Source organism: Heptranchias perlo, chromosome 1 (genome assembly GCF_035084215.1).
Source record: "Heptranchias perlo isolate sHepPer1 chromosome 1, sHepPer1.hap1, whole genome shotgun sequence".
Classification (NCBI taxonomy): domain Eukaryota; kingdom Metazoa; phylum Chordata; class Chondrichthyes; order Hexanchiformes; family Hexanchidae; genus Heptranchias; species Heptranchias perlo.
This window is the reverse complement of record NC_090325.1, coordinates 120627303-120641522: the sequence shown is the minus strand read 5'-3', so window position 1 is coordinate 120641522 and position 14220 is coordinate 120627303.

Below are 14220 nucleotides of genomic sequence, written 5' to 3'. Positions count from 1 at the left end.
CCAATCATCTCAGCCCCAGGACATTGCTGCAGGAGTATCCTAGGCCCAACCATCTTCAGCTGCTTCATCAATGACCTTCCCTCCATCATAAGGTCAGAAATGGGGATGTTCACTGATGATTGCACAGTGTTCAGTTCCATTCGCAACCCCTCAGATAATGAAGCAGTCCGTGCCCGCATGCAGCAAGATCTGGACAACATCCAGGCTTGGGTTGATAATTGGCAAGTAACATTTGCGCCAGACAAGTACCAGGCAATGACCATCTCCAACAAGAGAGAGTCTAACCACCTCCCCTTGACATTCAATGACATTACCATCGCCGAATCCCCCACCATCAACATCCAGGGAGTCACCATTGACCAGAAACTTAACTGGACCAGCCACATAAATACTGTGGCTACAAGAGCAGGTCAGAGGCTGGGTATTCCGCGGCGAGTGACTCACCTCTTGACTCCTCAAAGCCTTTCCACCATCTACAAGGCACAAGTCAAGAGTGTGATGGAATACTCTCCACTTGCCTGGATGCCTCTCCAACCACACTCAAGAAGCTTGACACCATACAGAACAAAGCAGCCTGCTTGATTGGCACCCCATCCACCACCCTAAACATTCACTGCCTTCACCACCGGTGCACAGTGGCTGCAGTGTGTACCATCCACAGCATGCACCTAGAAAGACAAGGGCAACAGGCACATGGGAACAAAACAACCTGCACGTTCCCCTCCAAGTCACACACCATCCCGACTTGGAAGTATATCGCCGTTCCTTCACCGTCGCTGGGTCAATATCCTGGAACTCCCTACCTAACAGCACTTTGGGAGAACCTTCACCACACGGACGGCAGCGGTTCAAGAAGGTGGCTCACCACCACCTTCTCAAGGGCAATTAGGGATGGGCAATAAATGCTGACCTTGCCAGTGACGCCCACATCCCATGAATGCATCAAAAAAAAGAATCTGCCACAAGTCTGGTTAACACTTTTAGCTGAGAATGTAAATGTTACTAAAATTTAAATAAATTTTAACATTGCATCCTCACTGAAAGGAATACACACTCTCTTCCACACATTACCTAAAGCCTTGCTAAGAACTTACTCTCAATTGCGGTGGGAGAGTTCAAATTGTCAGGCAGGCCTGGAATCATATTTCTTTTGACCTTATGGTCAGGAGCAAGCTTTGCTTATGCAGCAAGTTGCCATATATGATATACCATCTATTGTAAAAGCTGTGAGTGGCTGCAACATTCCATTGGTAGTGAGCCTGTAGGTGGCACTGTGAGGGCCATATTATATGACCCATTAAGTACAACAGGTCTAAGCTAACATTATGAAACGCAAAAAGTTAACATACAGGTGCAGCAGGTAATTGGGAAGGCAAATGGAATATTGGCCTTTATATCAAGGGGGATGGAGTATAAAATCAGGGAAGTCTTGCTACAACTGTACAGGGTGCTGGTGAGACCACATCTAGAGATTTGGTGCCCTTATTTAAGGAAGGATATACTTGCATTGGAGGCAGTTCAGAGAAGGTTCATCAACCTAGGTGAGGAAAGATTGAACAGGTTGGGTCTATACTCATTGGAGTTTAGAGGAGTGAGAGGAGATCTTATTGAAACATATAAGATTCTGAGTGGGCTTGACAGGGTAAATGCTGAGAAGATGTTTCCCCTCATAGGGCAATCTAGAACTAGGGGCCATAGTCTCAGAATAAGGGACTGCCCATTTAAGATGGAGATGAGAAATTTCTTCTCTCAGAGGGTTGTGCACCTTTGGAGTTCTTTGCCCCAAAGAGTGGTGGAGGCTGAGTCATTGAAATATTCAAGGCTGAGTTAGACAAATTTTTGATCAGCAAGGGAGTCAAAGGATATGGGGAATAGGTGGGAAAGTGAAGTTGAGGCCAGAATCAGATCAGCCATGATCTCATTAAATGGCGGAGCAGGCTCGTAGGTTCAAATGGCCTACTCCTGCTCCTATCTCTTATGTTCTTATGTTCTTATTAATCTGACAGCTCCACTGTACTGACAATGAACTTACTCCTCAGTTAATTGGGATGCTTTTATTTGGTCTCAACGATGGAACTCCACCTGAATTGCAGTCACCCAATGCTCCCCTTGTTAAACATTGCCACTTGGCTAATTCTTTGTCCTGAGCATGATGCTCAGCTCTCCCACTCACCCACCTGTTCAAATTCGCCCATCTCTCTGAAAAGGCGCCTGAATGAAGAAAAAATCTAGCTCTAGTGAACGACCTTGCCACTACAGATATTAAAACATACCCCACCTCTGAAAATTTCCCTTCTCTTTCTGCAATAAAAATGGCATTTGCTGGTGCCTGCACTCACCTGTCAAAATTGAGCAGCTGAAACGTTCTTGCAGCAGCAGCCATTTAAGCACCATTGTTGAACACTCCTTGACCCATTCCTCCTGAGTGTTTCTGCCATCCATAACCCACCCACAGTTCATTTATAGCCCCCACTGAATGTATATGTCTACCAGCTACCCCATCCCACCAACTGTACCTTTTTACCTGTCAGCCCCTCCCCACTCCATGTTTACTGGCCAGATCCATTGAACATCTCTGCCTCCCAATGGCACTTCTGTGCTGGCCCGCTTCCCACTGGCCGTGCTTAGAAACCATATTGCCACTTATTTCACTCTGACCTTCATGAGCAGAATTGCAATCCTGTCTGCTTTGAGAGCCCTTTTAGTCTGGTGACTCTGCGTTGCACCCACTCCAAGGCCAATATATCCTTCCTGAGGTGCGGTGCCCAGAACTGAACACAGTGCTCAAAATGGGGTCTAACCAGAGCTCTGTGCAGATGTAACATGACTTCCACCCCTTTGTTTTCCAGCTCTCTTGAGATAATACCAACATTTCATTAACCTTTTAAATTATTTTTGTATCTGTCCACTAGCTTTTAGTGATTTCTGTACTTGGACCCCTAAATCTCTCTGCTCATCCACAGTTTCTAGCTTCTCACCATTTAGAAAATACTCTGATCTATCTTTCTTAGGTCCAAGGTGGATGACCTCACACTTTCCCACATTGAACTCCATCTGCCGCAGTTTTGCCCACTCACTTAATCTATCAATGTCCTGTTGCAACTTTCTGCTCCCATCTACACTATTTACCGCACCACCTAATTTAGGGTTGTCAGCAAATTTAGATATACAGCTCTCTATTCCTTTATCCTAGTTATTTATAAATAGAGTGAAAAGCTGAGGCCCCAGTATAGATCTGTGGGGGACACCACTAGTCACATCCTGCCATATTACTGCACCACTTTTGCAAGACTTTGTTTTGACCAAAATGTATGGCACTTCTTCATGAAGACAGTTCCCCTTTAACACCTGTAGCTGTCAGTTAATAATCAGGGTACTTCTTAAAGTTTAGCTCTTAGAAAAGACATTGATGATACAAAAGGGAGTAATGGATACCCATAATAATAATTTACTTCCCTGACCTACCCTAAAAAGGTTTTACAACGTAGCAGGATGTCTGAGGGCTGGTACGGCTAATGAGGCCCCTGATCCCCAAGTAAGGGTATGGCCCTTTAAGAAACCTCACCTGAAAACAATAATTGCTGTTGGAGTGGGAGGAGACTGGCCCCAGTCAGGTGAGGATAAAAGGGCGAGGTCCAGACAAGGAATGTGTATTAGTTGTTCCAAAGGTACTGTAGTGTGAATTAAAAGAAAAGTGTTTTGAAGTACAAATTAGTCAAGGACTATTGTTTGTTGTACAAAGAAGGCTATGAGGTGTTTGGCCTCTGTGACATTTGGTGTTGGAAGTGGGATCTGTGTCTCTTGTTCTAGTATTAGAAAGAAAGAGACCGACCCCAATAGAGGAAATCTTTAGAGAACTGGTGTGGGCCCAGCAGGCTGCAGAAGAGAGGACCACCCAGGTCCTTGAAGCCCAGTGGGAGATCACCCAACTCCTATTGCACCAGGTCATCCAGAGTCAGGTAGAGATCTTGGAATTGAGGCAACTGCAGGGCCATGTGGAGGGTCAGGGGTTCCCCCATCCCACCTATAAGAGCCAGTCTAATGCTGCAGAAAATGATTGTAGAGGATGATGTGGAGGCATACCTCTTGGCCTTTGAGAGGTGTACTGATTGGGAGAAATGGCCACCAGACCAGTGGGCTGGCATTGTGGCCCTGTTCTTGGTGGGTGCTGCACAGAAGGCCGACTTTGACCTGGAGCTGCAGGTAGTGGCTAACTACCAGGGTTACAAAGCCTGAAACCGGAGATCCTTGCCAAGGCTGGTGTCACCTTAATTGTGTGGGCTCAGATTACATGCCTGGACATACCAGGAGGATAAGGCACCCTGCTCTCAAATGTTTGACTTGATCCATTTGGCCAAGAGATGGCTTTAGCCTGACAATAACTTACCTGCAAGGATTGTGGAGTTGCTGGTAATTGATCACTTTTTATGAGCTCTTCCACCCCAGGTCAGGAAGTGGGGATGTCAAAGGGACCCGACCAATGCCCATGAGTTAGTCGCCCTAGTGGAACAACAAGTTGCTGCTGAAGATTTGGTCAGATATCTGACGTTCCCCAGGCCTTGTAACCCTGAGTCTGAAGAGTGCAACTGGATTATGGGTGGATTAAAAATTTGCGGGGCAAAGAGGTGCTGAAGATTGGCAGAGGGAGTGGCAGAGGGATTTATAGTTCCCTGGAACTATAAATCCTGGGGTAAACTGGAAACCAGGGAAATGGTACCGGTGTGATAAGCGAGGCTGTGTAGCGGCACACTGCCCAAACCAGGAGGAGTCCATGCAATGCAGCCTTGGGAATCTGGAGATGCTGGCAGGGATTATCCAAGTTGGGTAGTGCAGCTTGTGAGCCATGTGGAAACTGCTCACTCCTTCCTAGGAACCATAAAGGGTTAATGGAAAGGAGGCGATGGCCCTTCAGGGAGTGCCATAACCCTGGTATCCTCAACTCTAGTACAGCCTTCCGAGTTAGGCCACGTGAACAAAACAGGAATAAAATGTGTACATGAGACCGTATCTTATTATCCCACCACTGGGGTCAAGGTGGAAGTGAAGGGAGGTGCCTGGTTTCCTTGGCCTGTAATCCTGGGGAGGGATTTCCCAGGGTTTAATACCCTGATCCAAAGGAAGGGTTTCCAGATGGCCTACAGGAAAGGGGGCAGGTTGAGAGCTTTGCCCAAGTCTTTCCCTTTTCAGATCGGGAGTTGTATCAGGGATCTAGGAAAAAAAATCAAAAAGGAAGCGGAGGAAAGATAAAGCATAAGGGTGGAGGTGCCTAGAGTTTTAGTAGGGGACCAAGATCCTATGCCCTCTGCTTCTCCACCCCCAGTGTTGGAACCAGGGCCTAGTGTGAGTGGAGAGAGAGAGAGAAAAGCTCCTCCGGACTACCTCCCAGGAGAGGATGGGATAAATTTCAAGGGAGTGAATATGGATATTTTGGACTTTCAACGGGAGCAGATAAATGATCCAGCCCTCCAAAATACAAAAAAAGAGGTAGCAGTGATAAATGGGCATCCCATTGAGGGTCAAACAAAAGGTCCTGGGCCATATTATATAGTGAAGAATGACCTATATAGGGGAACAACAGGAGGAAGTTGAGCAATTGCTGGGGCCACAGATACATAGCGGATAGCCCTTGACTTGGCTCACAAGCAACTGTTCGGCGGTCACCCAGAAAGAAGCCCGAACACATATACATCATGACCCGCCTGAGGCCATGGAGAGAGACAGAGAGGGAGGCCCTCACAGTAGTGGACGAACTGCTAGCAGGCCCTGAATCCAAGGTACAAAGCACAATTCACCCCACTAGTGAAGTGGCTGGGGATCAGTATAAGCAGGGTCAGCACCTGATAGATCAAAACCGCGATGTATTCACATCTCGACCCTGGAGGAGGAGGGCAATCTGCCATCACCTGGTGACACCACCAGGAGTGACAATAAAGGTCAGACTGTATCGATTCCCAGAAATCAAATGGAGGGAAGTTAGCCAGGAGATTCAGAGGATGTTGAAATTAGGGGTGATTGAAGAATCACAGTGAATGAAGTAGCCCTATTGCATTGGTTCTGAAACCTGACGGGAACTGGAGGTTCTGTAATGACTTTTGGAAACTGAATGAGATATCTCGATTCGATGCTTACCCGATGCCCCGGGTAGATGAGTTGATTGAGAGATTGGGGAAAGCCAATTATCTTACCACCTTTGATCTGACCAAAGGATACTGGCAGATCCCTTTAACAAAAGCTGCGAAAGAAAAACAGCTTTTGCAGCTCCCACTGGGCTCTACCAGTACATCGTCATGTCATTTAGATTACATGGGGCCCCAGCCACCTTCCAAAGGCTCATGGACCAAGTGTTGAGGCCTCATACCTGGATGATGTCATTATTTATAGTACAGGAGTACTATAAATAATGACATCACGGGAGGCTGCATTCGACAGTCTAAGAAGATTTGGCCTCACGGCAAACCCAGTGCCACATGGGATTGTTGGAGGTCAAATACCTAGGTCTTACCATAGGGGACAGGGCGGTGAAGCCTCAGATGAATAAAATGGAAGCTATAAAAGCCTGGCCCTGCCCGAGGAATAAGAAGCATGTTAGGGCTTTCTTGGGTATTGTAGGTTACTGCCATTGGTTTATTCCAGACTTTGTTACCTGAGCCACCCACCCCTTACCAACCTGACTAAAGCAAAGGCACCAAACCTGATTAGGTTGGACCCTGAGCTGGAGGCTGCTTTCAGGGACCTGAGCCAAGCACTGTGTAATGATCCTGTGCTCATGGTCCTAGACTTTAGTCAAAAATTTGTCTTGCAAACCGGTGCCTCTGAGGTAGGTTTGGGAGCCGTACTCTCTCAAATAGTAGAGGGCGAGGAGCATGCTGTGCTCTACCTGAACAGAAAACCTGCCTAGGGAATAGCGATACGCTATGGTAGAGAAGGAGTACCTATCAATTAAATGAGCAGTAGAAACCTTAAAATACCACCTGCTGGGGTGGGGGTTTCTCTTAGTGACTGATCACGTGCCCCTCGAAAGGATGTGGTCTAACAGAGAAAGGAACACCTGGGTTACCCAATGGTTTTTGTCACTCCAGCCCTATTGTTTTGAGGTGGAACGCTGGGCAGAAGTGGCTCACGCGAACGCCGTGCCTTTTCTTTTGAGCGTATTGCCTCGCGGCGCAGGCCACTAGAGCCATTTAGAGAAATTTGAGCTGATTAGAGAGAGCCAGCATGGATTTGTGTAGGGTAGGTCATGTCTAATGAACCTAGTAGAATTTTTTGAGGAAGTAACTAAAGTAGTCGATAGGGGAATATCTATGGATGTAGTTTATATTGAATTCCAGGAGGCATTGGATAAGAGACGGTTGGCTAAAATTAAAGCTCATGGAATTGAAGGCAAATTATTGACCTGGTTAGGTGGTAGAAGAAAGAGAGTAGGGATAATGGGTATGTACTCGAATTGGAAGGGTGTGACCAGTGGTGTCCCACAAGGATCTGTGCTGTGGCCTCAGATATTCACTATATTTATTAATGACTTAGATAACGGGTACAATAGCATAGTGGTTATGTTACTGGACTGGTAATCCAGAGGCCTGGACTAATTATCCGGAGTCATGAGTTCAAATTCCACCACGGCAGTGGGGAATTTAAATTCAATTAATTAGATAAAAAATCTGGAATAAAAAAATACTAGTATCAGTAATGGTGGCCATGAAACTACCAGATTGTTGTAAAAACCTATCTGGTTCACATAGGAACAGGAGTAGGCCATTCAGCCCCTCGTGCCTGCTCCGCCATTTGATAAGATCATGGCTGATCTGTGATCTAACACCATATACCCGCCTTTGGCCCATATCCCTTAATACCTTTGGTTGCCAAAAAGCTATCTATCTCAGATTTAAACTTAGCAATTGAACTAGTATCAGTTGCCATTTGCGGAAGAGAGTTCCAAACTTCTACCACCCTTTAGGGAAGGAAACCTGCCGTCCTTACCAGGTCTGGCCGAGATGTGACTCCAGACCCAAGGCAATGTGGTTGATTCTTAATCGCCCTCTGAAATGGCCGAGCAAGCCACTCAGTTGTACAATCTCGCTACAAAAAACCATAATAAGAATAAAACCAGACGGACCACTAGACACTGGACACGACAAAGGCATACCAAGCCCAGTCGACCCTGCAAAGTCCTGCTCACTAACATCTGGGGCACTTGTGCCAAAATTGGGAGAGCTGTCCCACGGACTAGTCAAGAACAGCCTGACATAGCTATATTCACAGAATCATACCTTTCAGCCAACGTCCCAGACTCTTCCATCACCATCCCTGGGTATATCTTGTCCCACTGGCAGGACAGACCCACCAGAGGTGGCGGTACAGTGATATACAGTCAGGAGGAAGTGGCCCTGGGAGTCCTCAACATTGAGTCTGGACCCCATGAAATCTCATGGTATCAGGTTGAATATGGACAAGGAAACCTCCTGCTGATTATCACCTACCGCCCTCCCTCAGCTGATGAATCAGCCCTCTTCCATGTTTAGCACCACTTGGAGGAAGCACTGAGGGTAGCAAGGACACAGAATGTACTCTGGGTGGGGGACTTCAATGTCCATCACCAAGAGTGGCTCGGTAGCACCACTACTGACGAAGCTGGCCGAGTCCTGAAGGACATAACTGCCAGACTGGGCCTGTGGCAGGTGGTGAGTGAACCAACACGAGGGAAAAACCTACTTCACCTTGTCCTCACCAATCTCCCTGTCGCAGATGCATCTGTCCATGACAGTATTGGTAGGGGTGACCACCGCACATTCTTTGTGGAGAAAAAGTCCCGTCTTCGCACTGAGGACACCATCCAATGTGTTGTGTGGCACTACCACCGTGCTAAATGGGATAGATTCAAAACAGATCCAGCAGCTCAAAACTGGGCATCCGTGAGGCACTGTGGACCATCATCAGCAGCAGAATTGTATTCCAGCATAATCCTCACTCTACCATTACCAACAAGCCAGGGGATCAACCCTGGTTGAATGAGGAGTGTAGAAGAGCATGCCAGGAGCAGCACCAGGCATACCTAAAAATGAGGTGCCAACCTGGTGAAGCTACAACTCAGTACTACGTGCATGCTAAACAGCGGAAGCAACATGCTATAGACAGAGCTAAGCGATTCCACAACCAACGGATCAGATCAAAGCTCTGCAGTCCTGCCACATCCAGTCGTGAATGGTGGTGGACAATTAAACAACTAACTGGAGGAGGAGGATCTGTAAACATCCCCATCCGCAATGATGGCGGAGTCCAGCACGTGAGTGCAAAAGACAAGGCTGAAGCGTTTGCAACCATCTTCAGCCAGAAGTGCTGAGTGGATGATCCATCTTGGCCTCCTCCCGATATCCCCACCATCACAGAAGCCAGTCTTCAGCCAATTTGATTCACTCCACGTGATATCAAGAAACAGCTGAGTGCACTAATTACAGCAAAGGCTATGGGCCCTGACAACATCCTGGCTGTAGTGCTGAAGACTTGTGGTCTAGAACTAGCTGCGCCTCTAGCCAAACTGTTCCAGTACAGCTACAACACTGGCATCTAACCGACAATGTGGAAAATTGCCCAGGTATGCCCTGCCCGCAAAAAGCAGGACAAATCCAATCCGGCCAATTACCACCCCATCAGTCTACTCTCAATCATCAGCAAAGTGATGGAAGGTGTCGTCGACAGTGCTATCAAGCGGCACTTACTCTCCAATGGCCTGCTCACCGATGCTCAATTTGGGCTCCGCCAGGACCCACTCAGTTCCAGAACTCATTACAGCCTTGGTCCAAACATGGACAAAAGAGCTCAATTTCAGAGGTGAGGTGAGAGTGACTGCCCTTGACATCAAGGCAGCATTTGACTGAGTGTGGCACCAAGGAGCCCTAGTAAAATTGAATTCAGTGGGAATCAGGGGGAAATCTCTCCAGTGGTTGGAGTCATACCGAGCACAAAGGAAGATGGTAGTGGTTGTTGGGGCCAAACATCTCAGCCCCAGGGCATTGCTGCAGGAGTTCCTCAGGGCAGTGTCCTAAGCCCAACCATCTTCAACTGCTTCATCAATGACCTTCCCTCCATCATAAGGTCAGAAATGGGGATGTTCGCTGATGATTGCACAGTGTTCAGTTCCACTCACAACCCCTCAGATAATGAAGCAGTCCGAGCCCACATGCAGCAAGACCTGGACAACATCCAGGCTTGGGCTGATAATTGGCAAGTAACATTCACGCTAGACAAGTGCCAGGCAATGACCATCTCCATCTCTAACCACCTCCCCTTGACATTCAATGGCATTACCATCGCCGAATCCCCCACAATCACCATTGACCAGAAACTTAACTGGACCAGCCACATAAATACTGTGGCTACAAGAGCAGGTCAGAGGCTGGGTATTCTGCAGTGAGTGACTCACCTCCTGACTCAACAAAGCCTTTCCACCATCTACAAGGCACAAGTCAGGAGCGTGATGGAATACTCTCCACTTGCCTGGATGAGTGCAGCTCCAACAACACTCAAGAAACTCGATACCATCCAGGACAAAGCAGCCCGCTTGATTGGCACCCCATCCACCACCCTAAACATTCACTCCCTTCACCACCGGCGCACTGTGGCTGCAGTGTGTACCATCCACAGGATGCATTGCAGCAGCTCGCCAAGGCTTCTTCGACAGCACTTCCCAAACCTGCGACCTCTACCACTTAGATGGACAAGGGCAGCAGGCACATGGGAACAACACCACCTGCACGTTCCCCTCCAAGTCACACACCATCCCGACTTGGAAATATATCGCCGTTCCTTCATCGTCGCTGGGTCAAAATCCTGGAACTCCCTACCTAACAGCACTGTGGGAGAACCATCACCAGACGGACTGCAGTGGTTCAAGAAGGCGGCTCACCACCACCTTCTCAAGGGCAATTAGGGATGGGCAATAAATGCCGGCCTTTCCAGCGACGCCCACATCTCATGAATGAATCAAAAAAATAGAAAGCCTTATACGTTTGCCAATCAGTGCTGGCATAGTAAGTAGTGTAGATCGGAGCACAAAATTAAAGAAGAGATATTGATAGATTACGTGAATGGGCAAAACTGTGGTGGATGGATTACAACACAGGTAAATGTGAGGTCATCCATTTTAGTCCAAAAAAGGAAAGATCCGAGTATATTTTAAATGATGAAAAGCTAGGAACAGTGGAAGTCCAAACGAATTTAGGTGCCCATGTACACACATCACTGAAATGTAGTGATCAGGTACAAAGAATAATCAAAAAGTGTAATGGAATGTTAGTCATTATAACTATAGGGCTAGAATATAAAGGGGAGGAAGTTTTGCTACAGTTATACAAAGCCCTGGTTAGACCACATCTGGAGCACTGTGTACAGTTCTGGGCACGGCACCTTAGAAAGGATATATTGGCCTTGGAAGTAGTGCAGCGCAGATTCACTAGAATGTTACCAGGCTCCAAGGGTTAGATTATGAGAAGAGATTACATAAACTAGGCTTGTATTCCCTGGAATATAGAAGGTTAAGGGGTGATTTGATTGAGGTTTTTAGGAGTTTGAAAGGAATTGATAGGGTAGATTGAGAGAAACTTTTTCTGCTGGTGGGGGGCATCTAGGACAAGGAGACATAACCCTAAAATCAGAGCCAGGCCATTCAGGAGAGAAGTTAGGAGACACTTCTTCAAACAAAGGATGGTAGAAGTGTGGAACCCTCTCCCACAAAACACAGTAGATGCAAGCTCAATTAACAATTATCTGAGACCGATTGATTTTTGCACGTCAAGGGTGTTAAGGGATATGGAGCCAAGGTACTTTGATGGAGTTAGGATATAGATCAGTCATGATCTCAGTGAATAGCGGAACAGGCTGAAGGGCCTACTCCTATCCCTATGTTCCTACTCCTATTCTTATGAAGCAGAAATTAGAATATAAGCACACCAAAATTAATAATGGAAAACAGTGTCCTGTGTGAGACAATGTGAAATCTTTGGATCAAAATCATAAATTTGACATTTTAACCCATGAAAGATTCTATGTTCTAAAGAGCTTTCAAGGTATACAACAATGCTATCTCATAATATTCATCAAAATCATTTTGTACAGCTGAAAATTATGAAGTATAATTGTAGCACTGCATGGAGTTATTACGTGTATATCTATTTGCTGAATTAATTGAACAAAGGTAACTAGGCTATATTTTGGTGCAGAAAGACTTGTGTAGTCCTGAAAGAAAAGTTTTCTTTTGGAAAACAACCTTGCCTACAGAATTGAGATTTTCATACCAATGTGATATTTCAATATTTTGGAGCTATGCTGTATCATGAGTAGCAGGTAGAGACACAGCCAGTGAAACTCAGTTTTAGAAATCATAATTCCTGACATCTAAATTCTGATTACAGTACTGCATATTATTATGCCTCAATTTTCAATATTTAGCTTATTCATTGATGATTCCTTCAAATATGTACCATTAAGTCCTGATATGTTGAGCATTATTTTTAGACTTTGGTTTCCTAAATCTACGTGTTAAAATTACAAATTTAATTTAGAAATTGCGCATCAATATGATTTATGATTCTATTACTTAGATTCTAATGATCAAACATGGTCCCAGGTAGTTAGGGAGTGTTTATATTGTTATGCACAAGCTGTCTCAATTGTTTTGGGACAGGCTGGATAGACCAGAGGGTCTTTTTCTGTCTGTTATTGTTTGTATGTTTGTAACATTTCAAGAATTTAGAATGGAAATTTACAGTTGGTTTTGTCAGGGGAGGGGTGGCTAATTAATTCCAAATTCATGGTACCAGATGAAGGACTTACTCTTTATCCAGCATTAACTATTGTTTCCTGTTATAAAGCCTAGGGGATGGGTGGAGTGAAAGATCCATGGCACAGTTACTAATGTTATCTCTGTAACGGATCCATTACCCTTTCTAACTGGGCAGAATCTTGCTGGAAAAATAATGGCGTGTTAACAACGCATGCTGTTATTAATGCGCAAATCAGCCAGCCAATTCCGGGAATGAAGAGATACGCTGTGAGTTGCAAATCTCCAGAATGTGCAGGTTGATTTACACGGCTCCATTGTTTGCTTCATGCAAACAGCATCTCGCCCTTCGCTCGAAGAACTTGCTCGATTTGACAATAATTACTCCATTAAACTTGCTGCAGAAAGTTAGGGCTGGTGATTAAGAGTGTAAGTACCCCTTTATCAATGTGATAATTGTTAATGCGATGCCAGAATCTCCCTGGTCTAGAAAGGGAACAGTTTAAACTGATCAATCTCATTCTTGCAGGTAGTAAATTCTTCTGAAAGATTTTAAAAATTTCACATTTTTAATTTTTACATTTTTTTTCTTTTCCTTTGTCTCTCTTCTAATCCAATCTTCTGTTCTTTCCTTTATTTCTCTTTCCAAACCTGATTTGACACCCATAATTTTCTTCCCTGACCTGCCCTAAAAAAAATTAAGCAGTGTTGTTAAATATCTTTATATACCTTATCCTATCTTTAAACCAATTTTATTCCAGTTCCCTTTTTAAAGGTGTCAGTTAGCCCCCGCTGGTTCCTTCTCTTGGAATTTGTTGTACATTGCTTTTCCTGTGGGAAATAAAATTCTATGGGTAACTTATCAATCCTTTACCCCCAACAGGGAACTGTGCTAAGAGAGCAAGAATCAGAGATAAGCCTTTACCATTGACCTACCCTCCTTTCGAGTGAGGCTGCCTGCTTGGAGTACGGGATCGGTAAATTTACCGCCTAATTTCTAATCTTGCTCAAGGCTTGTGAATTTGGTCCTATGCACATTGTCCAAGATACCTAACTTGTTTACTTCTCCTTCATCTATATTTTTGTTAAGGAATGGAATGCACTGCTTTGGATACTTGTAGGAATTAATGCATTCCTGACCTTCTCTGCGTTGGATGTATATGAGTCATTTCTGGACTGGGGCTTGGGCTTAACATGCACAGCCAGTCTGGATCACTTTGTGGCAGTGCTCTATGTGGAGAGATGAAATCTTCCTTTTTTTTAATGACTGTTCCCAGAGCAGAAAGGCATGCCATCCATTTAGTGATGTGTTGGTGGCTGGGAACAGACAGGTAGGTTGACAATGCGACTGGGGAGCTGGTCTTTATGCTGCACCTTTGACTAGGGATTGGGAATCCATGTCACTGTGATGAGGTATTAACCCTTGTCCTATAGACCAAAACTGAGTG